Below are 15,145 nucleotides of genomic sequence, written 5' to 3' on the forward strand. Positions count from 1 at the left end.
TAAGAAAAGAGAAAAAACCAACAAAAAAACACTCAAAAACTAAAAAACAAGCAAAAAATAATAAAGAGACTTACATGCACGAGTTGTAAAGCTTAAGCAAACCAAAGTCAAGCAAACCTTAGTACTCACCCTTGGTATGTTCTGGACACTAGCGCTCCTTATGGGTCCCAGGAGAGCCGAGGTCAAAGACTGTGCATCTATAGAGAAAAAAACAAAACAAAACACAAGGTTACGCCTTTGGCCAATATGAGCCTTCCTACCATAGTACCCACCCGTTATTCATGAATTCACTGCCTCAACGAGCATTTATTGAATGGCTGCTGCGTGCCAGGCACGGAGGGTATGCCAGTGACCAGGACCAGATCCATGGGGAGCAGACACTGCAGCAGGGGAGGGAGTTTTGTATTTCCTAGGGTTATTGGGCAGGGGTGGAGACATGAAATGAGCCAGCACATTCTGCTGATCAGAGGAGGTCTGAGGACGAAGACCTGAACACAGGAGACCATGAGCTACGTGACCATCTGGGAAAGAGCCTTCCAGGCACAGGGACGGCCGGTGCACGCGACCTGAGGTGGGTGTGTGTGTGCGCACATGAGCGTGTGTGTGCTGGAGTGGGGGTGGGGGGCATGCAGGAGCTGCAGAAGCAGAGTGCGTGTAGGAGATGAGGGCAGGGAGGTGTCAGGAGCACAGATGAAAGCGCATTATAATGACATCTCCTTCAGACAACTGTGAGCAGAGGAGTGGTGGAGAAAAAGCTCTTGTCCTGACTTGTCACTCTGTATTACTAATTTATGTTTTTGAATATTTAGTATGGTTGTGCATCTTTAAGTGGATATTTCATGGATGAATGAATGTCTCTGGGTCGAGAGGCCACCGTCTGCACAATTCACCATCACATTTCAGTTGAGGCTAGGCACGAAGGCAGGAAGATGAGATCTGAGAGGACAACCTAGAACCTTCCCAGGTGCTAAATGGTGACTCTCTCTCCCTGTGTGCCAGGCTCCGTCCAGGCAGAATGTGCTGGCTCATTTCATGTCTCCACCCCTGCCCAACAACCCTAGGAAATACAAAATATTATTGTGTCCATATTACAGATGAGAGAACTGAGGCACACAGTGGGTAAAGGGCCCCCTAGCTGAGGCTGCCCAGCCAGTCAAAAGTACACTTCAGGGAGGATGAACCCAGGCAGCCTGGTCCCTCACACTTGCTCACAGCCTGCTCCCGACCACTTGGCCAGGCCACGTGGTCACGATGATCAACGAAGAGAGGGCTAACTGCAGGCTGGCAGGGACCCTCCCCGTCCTTCCCCGATGCTGCCATGTCCACATGCCACCCACACACCAAGGCCGACCTCACACGCCAGCCAGATCCTCCAGCGAGCCTCCGAGGAAGGAAACCTAGCAAGCAGCTGGCCTACTTTCCAGAGCCTAAGGATTAGGACAGTTTCAATAATCGAGAAGCCAAAAAGAGTTCTTAGTTCTTACCCTTTCTCAGGTCAAGGACCCGTGCTAGCAACCTGAAGAAGAAGGGTGTGGGTTCTTTCTTAGAATCACATGCTCAAGCGTACAAAATAGAATCCACAAGATTACAAAGGAAATCAGTTACATTCCTCAGCACAAAACCTATTCTGAGATACAGTCATCTTTGTGCTTCTTTACGAATGCTTTTGACAAACCTACACAGTGTATTAAAAGGCAGAGACATCACTTTGCTGACAAAGGTCTGTATAGTCAAAATTATGGTTTTTCCACTGAGAGCTGGACCATAAAGAAGGCTGAGCCCCTAAGAATTGATGCTTTCAAGTTGTAGTGCTGGAGAAGGCTCTTGAGAGTCCCTTGGACAACAAGATCAAACCAGTCAACCCTAAAGGAAATCAACCCTGAATATTCATTGGAAGGACTGATGCTGAAGCTGAAGCTCCAATACTTTGGCCACCTGATGTGAAAAGTCGACTCATGAAAAAGACCCCGATGTTGGGAAAGACTGAGGGCAAGAGAAGGGGGTGACAGAAGATGAGATGGTTGGATGGCATCACTGACTCAATGGACACGAGTTTGAGCAAACTCTGGGAGACGGTGAAGGACAGGGAAGCCTGGAGTGCTGTAGTCCACTGGGGTCGCAAAGAGTCGGACAGGACTGAGCAACTGAACAACAGAGACAATGAATGCTTCAAATCACAAGACCTTAGCAGTGGGTCCAGGAGCTACAGTCATTTAGAAAGAGACGAGTGTCAATGATAAGCTGCACTATCCGCAACAGTAATGTGATATGGAAATACTTTTGAGTTTTCGAGTGGCGACAAAGTCATGGGTGTTGCTAATACAACGTGGCTTGTGGTCTTTGTTCAGAAGGAATGGAAATTATTTCAGTTAGATGGTAGAGAAAATAAAGATGTAATTTTTCCCCAGCCAACTTCGTGATCCTCTAAATTCCATCTTCAAGGGTCCATGAACCCGAGACTAAGAACACCTGTGCTAGTCCCGGGCTAGGGTAAAGGTGGAGCAGGTGTTCGGGGAAGGTAGCAACTAGGGGGTGTGGGGCGGATCCAGATCCGTGTGAGTTTCATATGGGAAGCGGTCCTGGGCACTGAGTGGTTTTGGTGCATCCTGTACCCACTTCCCTTTTCCAGGTCAGGCCCCGGAACCTCATCTTTCTCACTAAGCCCATGGGATTCCTGTGAGGATGACCCCACCCATAGGTTGGTAGGGAAGGGAATGGTGTCATAAAAACACAGGCCTGGCCAATAAAGTCACTGCACCCCCTCTTCGAGAGCCCTAACCTCAAGGATGGCTCAGGGTGACGTGACCCTGGCACCAAAGCCAGCTGATCAGGTCCACAGAAGAGTCTCAGGACATGAGCTGAGATAATAGAAAAATCCTGGGGGCTGCTAAGCTGGTCGGATATATACCTGGAGCTGCCCCAGAGCCTATCTGACAATAAAACCAACAGAGGACTGCAGAGCCAGGAGACAGAAGGAAATGGGGTCCCGGCAACCCTGAGATTGTTACACACAGAATGTCCCAGACTACAAGTTCAAACATTTCTCTCATATGTAAGCAGGCTGACCTGAATTTCTACTTGTTCACACAACCAAATGACTCTCAACTGACAGAAGGGAAGGAGTGAGTACAGTTCTTGACAATTCCCACAGCTCACTACCAAGACACTTCGGAAAGCACAAAATAAAATTAGAAACAGCTACTATACATAGAATCATCAGATACAGAAAAACACACACTCAGTAAAAACTCAGAAATAATCTCTTGGGTGGTTGAAGTCCCTAAAGCTGGTCTATGAAATATACTAATGACTTTGATTTTCGACATGCTTGGACGGGCAGGAGGGAACCAGAAGCACCTAGAACACCTTCCTTTATCACCAGGCTTTATCATTAAAAAAAATTCTTGGGATGATCAGGAAGCCCCTGCAATAAAGCTCCTATAAAATTGTAATCAGTGCCTTTTTAACTGCATCGGAAATTGCTTTTCTGCCACTCATTTCCCGCCTTTCTTTCTCTAGAGTGATGCTCATGGCTCTTTAAAGGCACATCAGCAGTGACGTGCGATGGTGCCGCGTCTCTCTGAGCTGGGAATCCATTTCCTGTCAAATGGAGGAAGCTGTGATGTCCATCAGTCTGGGGTCCCTGATACACAGGAGGGGCCGCAGCAGAAAGGAAGATGCCCAAGGCATGTGGAAATGCAGCGAAGGCAGGGTTTAGCACCAGGAGTTCAGCCAGGACCCCAGGCAGCCCAGAGCCCCTCTTACACCACCTGGGAGGGAAGGACCCCCGTTGGAGTTGCTTAAGTAATTCCAGCACCCACCAGAGCAACAGCCCTGGCTCACCTGTCACAGAGGTTACAGTCAGGGCTGCGCACCTTGCTTCCTAGGGTTTATACCAAGAAACAGAAGCCAGGATGAGAGAACCTGGGGGTGAGAGGGCATCCTGGCCTGCCTCCAAGTCTGATGACTCCTCCCCTCGGCCACAGAGATTGGCTCTTGGGAGACACACATGACCCAAGCAAGGCCAATCACAGTCGACCCCAGACGTTTTGCTGGATTACTGGGAGGAAGAAATGGGTGGAAGGTAGGGGCTGCTGAGGGTTTTTCTCTGCCCCCTGGGGGAGAGGAACGTCATCTGAGAATAAAAGTCAAAGCCGAAAGAGGCAAAATCCAGAAGTGGTGTAGGGTGGATTCCTGACAAGAACACCTGAGTGCGGACTCTGGTCAGGCCAGCTCTGAGATTTTCAAGTCCCAGAGCCATGAATTCCCCCTTTGCAGTTTAAGCCAGTTTGAGTTGGGAGGATTCATTCTATCATTTACAACAGAAATAACCGACTGTTGGAACTGGAAGGGACCTCAGAAATCAAAACAGTGCTCCTTCGTGTTCCAATGAACATAATCCTTGCAAGGAGCTGACAAAACTGTCTTGTCTCTCTAGGAATGCCCCCTCCCTGCCTCCACCCCCCAAACTGTCTCAGGGATGTCAAAGACCTCTGAAACCTCTGTTCATAGGAACCAGGTGAAGAACTCTTCAAGCTAGTCTGATCTGCCCACTTAATGGATAAGGAAACTGAGGTTCAGGATGCTGAGATGTCTTGCTTGGGACTCAGGGCCAGTTGGGGGCAAAGCCTCCTCAGAGCCCCAGGAGGTTTCACCCTGAACTCCCCTGAGTATGGTCCTTAGGGAGACAGCTGGGGGCCTCTGTACCCCCATTCCCCTACAGCAGCTCTACTTTTTTCTGTTTTTAAAAATGGGCTCTCAGGGAAGTGTCTGACAAAAGTTCCATTACTCCACAATCAACATCCTGAAAACCAGTCTCTTATATCACATTTCATGGTGTTTACATGTTAACGATCTTGGCTTTGATCCTTGCTGAAATCCTATGAAGCCGGCTTTATAGCCATGGCTCCAGGCAAGGTGCTTCTCCAAGGCCAGCCAGCCCGGGCGCTGCTCTCCTGACCCCAGAGCAGCCTGTGCACCTGGGTCTTTCTGTCCCTGCACTTGTTCCCTTCAGTTTCCATCTCAGCTCATATGGAAAAGGTCATCCACTCATACCTCTTCACAAAGACCAAGTAAGGAAGTCTGTGTGTGTGTGTGTGTGTGTGATATGGAAAAGGTCATCCACTCATACCTCTTCACAAAGACCAAGTAAGGAAGTGTGTGTGTGTGTGTGTGTGTGTGTGTGTGTTGTGTTGTGTGTGTGGTGTGTGGTGTGGTGGTGTTGTGTGTGTGTGTTATGCGAAAAGGTCATCCATTCGTACCTCTTCACAAAGACCAAGTAAGGAAGATGTTGTGTGTGGTGTGTGTGTGTGGTGTGTGTGTGTGTGTGTGTGGTGTGTGTGTGTGTGTGTGTTGTTTGTGGTGTGTGTGTGTGTTGGTGTTGTGTGTTGTTATGGAAAAGGTCATCCATTCATAACCTCTTCACAAAGACCAAGTAAGTGAAGTTGTGTGTGTGTGTGTGTGTGTGTGTGTGTGTGTGTGTGTGTGTTATGGAAAAAGGTCATCCACCTCATACCTCTTCACAAAGACCAAGTAAGGAGTCTGTGTGTGTGTGTGTGTGTGTGTGTGATAATGGAAAAGGTCCATCCACTCATACCTCTGTCACAAAGACCAAGTAAGCAAGTGTGTCGGTGTGTGGTGTGTGTGTGGTGTTGTTGTGTGTGTGTGTGTGTGTGTGATATGGAAAAGGTCATCCACTCATACCTCTTCACAAAGACCAAGTAAGGAAGTGTGTGTGTGTGTGTGTGTGTGTGTGTGTGTGTGTGTGATATGGAAAAGGTCATCCACTCATACCTCTTCACAAAGACCAAGTAAGGAAGTCTGTGTGTGTGTGTGTGTCTGTGTGTGTGTGTGTGTGTGTGATATGGAAAAGGTCATCCACTCATACCTCTTCACAAAGACCAAGTAAGGAAGTCTGTGTGTGTGTGTGTGTGCGCTCAGTCGTGTCCAACTCTTTGCAACCCCATGGACTGTACCCCACCAGGCTCCTCTGTCCATGGAATTTCCCAGACAAGAATACTGGAGTGGGTTGCCATTTCCTACTCCAGGGGATCTTCCTGGCCCAGGGATCGAACCCACATCTCTTGCATCTCCTGCACTGGCAGGCCGATTCTTTACCACTAGTGCCACCTGGGTAAAGGGGTGGCTAATCTGACCGGTGAGGGCCTGTGACTGGCGCTGGCACCCACTTTCCCAGTCGGCAGGATCAGCAGCCCCAAAGGCTGGGACCAGGCCCCACCAGCTCCTTTCTCTCCCTGTGCCCAGAGACGGCAGCTTTCTGTCTTTTACTGAGCAAGACACACATCCTGGCCGGTGTTCATCCAACCTCTAGGCACCCCCCTGACCAGGTGGTCATTGAGGCAGACAGGTCTGTAAGTGGCTGGCCTAGGCATTTCAATTTGAGGTGAAGGAGAACCAAGCCCAGGAAGGGTCTTCTGCTACAAGCTGCGTTCTCTTTTTTAGACTTTACCAGAGCTTCACATTGGGGGCATGAGGGACCTACTAATAAAGTGGTCCAATCACCCTTTATTTAGAGAAGATTCCCATTATACCCATCCCTACCCTGTCTCTGAAACAGCAACTTCGGAAAATCTCCATTCACTGAACTGCCTCTACCCACCTGCCAACAAAGAAAAGCTGCTACGGGAAGAAAAGACTTTGCCGTGGGAAAATTCAGGCCCTCAACTGCTATCTTGTATGACAGCCACTGGGATCCTCTTGTAATTAATCATGTTTTCTCTTATGACCTATATTCTATTAATAACACATACTAACGATTCAGCACTGGTTCTTTCACTGACTGATTCAGTCCACAGTCATGACCAAGGCTGGATCACTCACTACAAGGATCTTAGAGCTTCATCTTCTGTCGTCTCCTCAGCCTCCACCCCTCCCCAACCCTGTCCCAGAGAAGCATCTTGGTATTGGGCTCTGAGCAAGGAACTCTGAGGTCTTCACTGTGCCAGCGGTGGGGTGGGGTGGGGGGAACCGTCTCATGGTTGTCCTGCCTCCAGCCAAGCCCAAATAACTTCCGGTTGAGTGGCACATGACATACCTCTACAGAAAAATTGCTCAGGTAAAGCGTCCATGAGTGACCATCTTATGCACAGCAGACTGGCTAAGAAGTCAGAGTCTGATACCACCAAATGTACTGAAGTTATGGAATTAGGGGAACTCACTGCAGGTGGGAGCGTATGTTGCAACAGTCATCTTCAGAGGACAGTCTGGCCACTTCTTGTAAAGAGAAAGAGATGGTGACCTCGGTGACATGCTTCACTTTCCCCACTGACTGGGGTCTGAGATTCCCTGCCAAGTCTCCAGACCCACGAGACCTTGTGAATTCTCATTCTGGCTTGAAGGGTAAGGCTTTGATTTTTGTTACATGCCAGGAACTGTTTTCAAGTCAACTATCAACTCATTTAACTGTCATAACAAGCCTGTGAAGGAGGGTCTACCAGCATCCCCATTTTTAACAGCTCAGGAAACTGATGCACAGAGGGGTAGCCTGCCCAAGGTCACACAGCCAAGGAGGTGGTGCAGCCAGGCAGGATTCAAACCCAGTGGGTCTGGCACCAGAACCACCAACCATGCCACTTCCCAGAGTTAAAAGAAAAGGCTCAGCCCGGAACCCAACCTCATTCCACATTCAGACATCATTTTCAGATGGAACCAAGACCTAAAGGCAAAAGGAAATTACAAGTGTATCTAGAAGATAAAGCAGAATCGTATCTCCACACCGGGGTAAGCGAACATTCTCAGTCAGGGCATCTGGGAAGGTGTTTGCTCTCCTCACGAAAAGAATGAGGCTCACCCACACGACCCTCTGCCCCTTCACCAGTCTGCCTTTTTCCAGCTTGGAATGTGGACATGATACTTGGATTTGAGAGGACCCCTCTTGTCTCCAGAACACTCCTCTGCCAGAAGGAAAGGACTGAGCTCTCAGGGTGCCCCAGCCCCATGGGGAAGGTGGGGGCAGCAGCCTTCCTGCGGCCACGATGGGGCACAGCGCTGGCATTCACTCTGCCAAGTTACTGAGTCACATCCTCTCCCTGTAGGTGTTATAAGACACAAACCACCTCCAATGTGTTGAAGTGACAGTGCCACCTGTGTTGTCTGATACTTGCAGCCCAATGCACCCCTGACCGAAACAGACCTGCTCCATCACAGTGCACCATCACACCACCAACTAGAGTTTGTAAAGAGCCTCTAACAGGAGCCTGAAACTGTCTCAAAAAGTCCCGATTCAGAGGTGAACTCTGAGAATCAGAGATTTCCATCAAGCATGGCTGATCATTACTGTTGAGTCGCTCAGTAGTGTCCAACTCTCTGCGACCCCATGGACTGCAACACGCTAGGTTTCCCTGTCCTTCACTACCTCCCAGATCAGAGGCATCCAGAAAGATGACTTGGTGCCTGAATTAATTCTCAAAGGATCTGAACTGAAGAGGGCCTTCTTTCTCCCCATGGGCCCTAAGAGCTGTCGCAGAGGCCATGGTTTCAAAGGCCATGCCCCGCCCATTGGCAGAAATGCTTTGAGGTCTACCGGCTGCAGGCTCACGGGCTGGGGAAATCCCGCAGAGCTTGTGGATCCTTTCTCCTCCTGTCAGTAGGCATTTGCTGGATGTGCCAAGAGTTAAGCCCCTTCCTGCACTCCTATGAAAACAGCCTGTCAATGTGGTTTCGACTGCCGAGTGCTTTTCCACAAAGCACTCTCTGGAACTCAGCTCATCAGATGGGAGACCGAACACTGGTCAATCTACCAAAATAGGTCAGGCTTTATTTTTTAATCCTCTTGTTCATTGTATACACTGAAAGGGAAGAATGAGAAAGAAATATTAACAGTGAGAATGTCTAGGATTATTTAACCTCTCTGTGCCTCAGTCTCCCCATCTGTAAGGTGGAGATGAGGATAAAGTAAACTACTGTTGTTTTTCAGTCGCTCAGTTGTGTCTGACTCTTTGAGACCCCGTGGGCTGTGCCCCACCAGACTCCTCTGTCCATAGGATTCTCCAGGCAAGAATACTGGTGTGGGCTGCCATTTCCTTCTCTAGGGGATCTTCCTGGACCAGGGATCAAACCTGTGTATCCTGCACTGTCAGGCAGATTCTTTAACAATGTGCCACCTGGGAAGCCCCATGAAGTAAATTACTGCATGAAAAATGTTTAGAGCAGGACTGATCATGTACTAAATGTTCAAAAACGTGCAATACCATTATTTTTAATGCTGGTGACATGGTCAGTTTTTTGGACTAAAAGCCCGCAAGAGGCTTCAAAATCTCCCCCTCTGGTCAATCAGGCAGAGAAAGGCACTCCTTTGATCCTGGCCATTTAGGGAAGGAGAAGGCTTGAAAGCCCAGGCCAATGGGCAGAAGTTGGCTGCCAGGGCCGAGGGGCAGGAAATGGACCTTCTGGTGTGAGCTGTCCAGCTAGTAGGCATTCTTCCCTTTCTTCTTGGGATGCTCAGCAAAGACTACATCTCCCAAGCTCCCCTGAAGCTCAGTTCAGTTCGGTCACTCAGTCGTGTCCAACTCTTTACAACCCCATGGACTGCAGCATGCCAGGTTTCCCTGTAATTCACCAACTTCCAAAGCTTGCTCAAACTCATGTCCACCAAGTCAGTGATGCCATCCAACCATCTCATCCTCTGTCGTCCCCTTCCCCTGCCTTCAATCTTTCCCAGCATCAGGGTCTTTTCCAGTGAATCAGTTCTTCATATCAGGTGGCCAAAGTATTGGAGTTTCAGCTTCAGCATCAGTCCTTCCAATGAATATTCAGGGCTGATGTCCTTTAGGATGGACTGGTTGGATCTCCTTGCAGTCCAAGGAACTCTCAAGCGTCTTTGCCTATACTACAGTTCAAAAGCATCAATTCTTCAGCACTCAGCTTTCTTTTAGGTCCAAATCTCACATCCATACAAGACTACTGGAAAAACCATAGCTTTGACTAGATGGACCTTTGTTGGCAAAGTAAGGTCTCTGCTTTTTAATATGCTGTCTAGGTTTGTCATAGCTTTCCTTCCAAGGGGCAAGTGTCTTTTAATTTCATGGCTGCAGTCACCTTCTGCAGTGGTTTCAGAGCCCAAGAAAACAAAGTCTCTCACTGTTTCCATTGTTTCTCCACTATTTGCCTTGAAGTGATAGGACCGGATGCCATGATCTTTGTTTTTTGAATGTTGAGTTTTAAGCCAGCTTTTTCACTCTCCTCTGTCACTTTTATCAAGAGGCTCTTTAGCTCCTCTTTGCTTCCTGCCATAAGGGTGGTGTCATCTGCGTATCTGAGGTTACTGATATTTCTCCTGGCAACCTTGATTCCAGCTTGTGCTTCATCCAGTCCGGCATTTTCCATGATGTACTCTGCATATAAGTTAAATAAGCAGGGTGACAATATACAGCCTTGACATACTCCTTTCCCAACTTGAAACAAGTCTGTTGTTCCATGTCCAGTTCTAACTGTTGTTTCTTGACCTGCATACGGATTTCTCAGGAGGCAGGTAAGGTGGTCTGGTATTCCCATCTCTTCAAGAATTTTCCACAGTTTGCTGTAATCCACGCAGTCAAAGGCTTTAGCGTAGTCAGTGAAGCAAAAGTAGATGTTTTTCTGGATGTCTCTTGCTTTTACTATGCTCCAGTAGATGTTGGCAATTTGATCTCCTCTGCCTTTTCTAAATCCAGCTCGAACATCTGGAAGTTCTTGATTCGTATACTGTTGAAGCCTAGCTTGGAAAATTTTGAGCAATACTTTGCTAGTGTGTAAGATGACCTGCAGCTCGGGGTGGTCAACAAAAGGTAGGGAGATGTTATTACAGGACTTCAAGGAAAATTCCTCACCAGGAATAAAGAGCTGGACTATACTCTTGTATAGCTAGAGGACTTCCCTCTAGCTCAAATGGTAGAGAATCTGCCTGAGATGCAGGAGACCAGGGTTCAATCCCTGGGTTGGGAAGTTCTTCTGGAGAAGGGAATGGCAATCCAGTTCAGTATTCTTGCCTGAAGAATTCCACGGACAGAGAAGCCTGGCGGGCTACAGTCTGTGGGGTTGCAGAGTCGGACATAACTGAGCAACTAACACACAAACTCTTGTGTCCCACTCCCTACCCTGATTCCCACCCGGATTACAGACTCACTGGCTTGACTCCAGCAGGCACAGTGGACCATGAGGCCACTTTAAGGATGAAAGCTTTGTGCCAGTGATGGATAAGCAAAAAGATAGAAGTATCTTGCTTTACCCGAGGACTATGGAGCTGCCAGCCCAGCCCCAGACTGCAGATCTCAGGACATCTTACTCACAAGAGAAACCACCTTCCATTGAGTTTACACCACTGTTACTTCTCATCTCTGCTACTGGCAGCCACATGCCGTTTCCAATGACACTGTGGCCTTACACAGCAGATGGGACAGTGTTCTACACCAGAGGAATCCTCCCAGCAACCTGCCACTATTCAGAGTACAGAACTAGGTACAGTAAGCAGAAGGCAAGATACAGAATTTCCCACAGAAAGGAATTACAATCATTTTGCCTTAAGAGGATGTAAAGTGAGAACTGGATGAGATGTACTGAGTCATTCATCCAGCAACTACTACGCACTCCCCTATTCTGGGCACTGAGTGAGGCAGGGTGAACAAAAGCAGCTAAGAGTCGGGACTTCCCTGTTGCTCCAGTGGTTAAGAATCCACCTGCCAATGCTGGGGAAACGGGTTCAATCCCTGGTCTGGGAAGATTCCACATGCCACAGGGCAACTAAGCCCATGAGCCACAACTACTGAGCCTGTCCTCTGCAACAAGAGGAGCCATCACTATGAGAAGCCTGTGCACCCCAACTAGAGAGTGGCCTCCACACACCGCAACAAGAGAAAGCTTGCATGAGCAGCAGGGAAGACCCTGCAGCCAAAAAAAAAAAAAAAAAAAAGGCAGACAGGGTCCCCACCCTTACAGAACTCACAGTCCGGAACAGAGGACAGAAGATAAACAAACAGGGGAACAAATATATATATATATAAGTGCAAACCGTAAGAAGTATGATGTAGGAAACCTGAGTGAGTCTCAGCACAAAACTGAAGAGAAAGGAGAAGGAAGCCATGTGAAGAATAGGAGTAAGAATATCCCAGAACACCCATCAAATGAAGAATGGATAAGTAACACATGATACATCCATACAGTGGAATATTATTCAGTTGTAAAGAATATATATGCAACATAGATGAACACTGAAAACATGATGCTAAGTGAAAGAGGCTAATCACAAAAGACCACCTCATATTAGCAGATTCCATTTATATGAAATGCTCAGAATAGGACAATCCAGATCGGTGGTTGCCAGAGGCTGGGAGGTGGGGGACACAGAAGGGAACTAACTGCTGATGGGTACAGGGTGTCTCCTGTGTGGATGAAAACATCCTGGAATTAGATACTGGTGATGGTCGCACAATCTTGTGAACACACAAAAAACCACTGAACCATGCTTTAAAAGGGTGAACTTTACGGTATGTGAAAGAAGAAAAGTGAAAGTCCCTCAGTCATGTCCGACTCTTTGCGACCCTACTGACTATACAGTCCATGGAATTCTCTAGGCCAGAACACTGGAGTGGATAGCCTTTTCCTTCTCCAGGGGATCTTCCCAACCCAGGGACTGACCCCAGGTCTCCCATATTGCAGGTGGATTCTTTACCAGCTGAGCCACAAGGGAAGGCCAAGAATACTGGAGAGGGTAGCCTATCCCTTCTCCAGGGAATCTTCCAGACCCAGGAATCAAACCAGGGTCTTCTGCATTGCAGGCGGATTCTTTACCAACTGAGCTATCAGGGAAGCCCAGTATGTGAATTATATCTCAATGAAAAGACACTCAAAGGGCTACTCAGACTGAATTACCAGATTGGTAATAAAGTCTCTAATGAAAGCTTAAAAAAAAAAAAAAAGAAAGAAAAAGAATATTCCAGGAGATGGAGAAATTTGTTAAAGACACTCAGAGGAGGCCCTCTCGCCCAGATCGCTCTAGTGAGGGAGGGAGGGAGGTGGTGCTGGGAGATGAGGCAGAAGCTCGAGGGCTTGTGAGCCCCAGCCAGCCATATGCTCTTTATTCTAAGTCTGACCAGGAGGAGGAGGATGGTGTGTTCTGATTGACATTTGAAAGACCCCTCTGGTTGTTGCATAGAGACTGCCAGGGTTGAAGAGAAGCAGGGAGAGGGGTGAAGTGGCTGCTGTCACACCCCAGGACGGATGCTGATGGCTGGGAGCAGGGTGAAGGCAGCGGGATGGAAGAGAAGGTTGGTGATGATCTGTTTCAGGTCAAGGACGGAGAAGTCCTGATGGGGGCCTGGCCGTGAAAGGGGTGGTGGGGTGAGGCGGAAAAGGAAGATTCGAGAGTGATCTTTACACGGTCTAATGAGTTTTTCCAAAGTGCTTTTCTGCCAGATTCCAATTGTGCATAGCACAAGAAGAGCAGATCAGCAAATGCCTGTGAAATGAATTCAATAAATGAACAGTCGCTGCCTGATTTTTTGTAGGGCATATTTTTGTATTCTCAATAAACATATGAATTCTCTCTCTCCATATGTATGTATGTGTACGATCATATATATATTCTCTCATACATTCTCTCTGTCTCTCTCTCCATATGATATCCTTACCTGTACCTCAATCGAGAACAGCCACTGCAGGTGAGGGCTTCCCTGGTAGCTCAGTGGGAAAGAATCCACCTGCCAATGCAGGAGACCTGGGTTCAATCCATGAGTTGGGAAGATCCCCTGGAGAAGGATATGGCAACCCACTCTAGTATTCTTGCCTGGGAAATCCCACGACAGAGGAGCCTGGCGGGCTCAGTCCCTAGGGTCGCAGAGAGTTGGATTTGGCTTAGCAATGGAACAACAATCACCCAGGGAAGCCCAGAAGATGAGCTGTGACTCACCAGGGTCATAAGCCCCCAACCCACTGACAGCCACGTGCATCCTGAGGGGACACCAGAATCCTGGAGGAATGAATCCTTGTTCTGGGCCGAGGAGCAGGAGACGGGGAGGGAAGCAGAGCCTCACACAGAACAACTCCAGGGTCACCGTGATCGCAGACCACAGCACAAACAGAGCCCCCAGAGTGGCGAAACACAGTCCTTTGGGGATGTCTCCTCCCCATGGCTTCCTTCCAGGTCCATTCTCCCCAGCAACAGGCTGGTCGGTTTTGGAGCGGTGGGTGTGAGCAGCGTCCCACCGTGTGTCTCCGTGGGGTGGGCTGGGGGTGGACGTGAGGTCACTTGTTACTGCCTGCCCTGGGCAGCTTCACCAGAATCACTGCCCGGGACCTGAGGCCTTGACTTTGGCGTTTCCCTAACTCTTCTTGATTATTCTCGTGAGGGGCAGACTTGGTGGCGCTGCATGCTTCACACAGTTGACCAAACTCTGCTTATTTCATCCTACCAAATGCCTGGGAAGTAGGTCAAATAGCCTGTCATTGTTGTTTAGAAGGGACTTCTCACCACACGTCACACGAGGCCCTCCTATGCTGACAGAGGTCCAGGGCACCTTTCCCAACACCAAATCCATGGGCTCTCGTCATGTGGGTTCGATACCCTCCCCAGGGGGCCTCTATGGTTGTCCAACAAGTGGAGTTTGTTTTGACCACAATGGAGGACACTGCAAAGTCTCCCGAAGACAGTGCTGGGCCGTGTGATGTGGAAGAGCGTGAGTATGATAGCCACCACTCAGACACAACACACAGAGGCTAAGACTCCGCACTCCCAGTGCAGGGGGCCTGGGTTCGATCCCTGGTCAGGGAACTAGGTCCCACATGCCACAGCTCAAAGTTTGCACACCACAACTAAGGATCCCGTGTGCCACAACTAAGACCTGGTGAAGGCAAATAAATGTTTTGTTTTGTTTTAAAAACCATACACAACATACAGATTTTTCTCATTGTATTTTAAATAAACAGAATCATATCATACCTACTTCTCGGAATCTTGCTTTCCCTTAACTGCATCACAGAATCACCTCTAAAACAACTAGGAGAGCTCTGACCCGCTCTTCTTAGCAGCTAATATTCCACAGTGTGGAGGTGCCATATTTTACTCAATTGTTCCCTGAAAAATGGGCGTTCATTTTCCTTCTGGGGTTTTGCTTTGTTTTTCATTTTGCCACCACAAATAATGCTGCAATAAGTA

General features: G+C 48.4%; 1 protein-coding gene across 6 annotated transcripts in view; it reads right to left on the reverse strand.

The window, feature by feature from the left end:
- The window catches only part of SIPA1L3 (signal induced proliferation associated 1 like 3), a 254,722-nt gene that overhangs the window by 151,735 nt on the left and 87,842 nt on the right, over positions 1-15,145 (reverse strand). For all 6 annotated transcript variants that reach the window (XM_043437890.1, XM_043437892.1, XM_043437895.1 and 3 more), the window contains one exon: positions 130-197. The gene's annotated coding sequence lies outside the window, so the exon portion shown is untranslated. The remainder of the gene's footprint in view (positions 1-129; positions 198-15,145) is intronic.

Source organism: Cervus canadensis, chromosome 18 (genome assembly GCF_019320065.1).
Source record: "Cervus canadensis isolate Bull #8, Minnesota chromosome 18, ASM1932006v1, whole genome shotgun sequence".
Lineage (NCBI taxonomy): Eukaryota > Metazoa > Chordata > Mammalia > Artiodactyla > Cervidae > Cervus > Cervus canadensis.